Source organism: Uloborus diversus, chromosome 5 (genome assembly GCF_026930045.1).
Source record: "Uloborus diversus isolate 005 chromosome 5, Udiv.v.3.1, whole genome shotgun sequence".
Lineage (NCBI taxonomy): Eukaryota > Metazoa > Arthropoda > Arachnida > Araneae > Uloboridae > Uloborus > Uloborus diversus.
The window spans coordinates 153,646,740-153,647,278 of NC_072735.1; positions in this window are offsets into that span (position 1 = coordinate 153,646,740).

Sequence of the window (539 nt, forward strand, 5' to 3'; positions counted from 1 at the left end):
CTGAAGATCAGAAAAAGACCTCCCCTCTTCCTCCCCCTCCCCCCCCCCCCCAAATCTTTTCCTTTTTTTTTTTTTTTTTGAAATCTTCATTCGAAAGCTATTTTATTGTTCAAGTTTTATATATATATATATATATATATATATATATATATATATATATATATATATATATATATATATATATATATATATATATATATATATAATGTGTGTGTGTGTTATAGCTTCTTCTTTTTCCCCCAAACATGTTAACATTGCGATGTGTGAAAGTTTGGTGGGAAATTCATTATTTTTACAAAAACTGTTGTTTTTATTTTGCAACCTTACTTTTAAAAAAAGTATTGTTTTCGAAATATTTGATTTATTTCATTTCTTGTTACATCATTCTTTAATACCAATAAATAAGGATATTGAAGAGTGACGCACTTTAATATCTGTCTTTTAAAGCGCTCTCATAATAGAGAAACTGCAGTACAAACTGCAGTACATTATTTCGTTTCAATCTGTTACTTGTTGTCGTTTCAAGTATTTAGCAGATG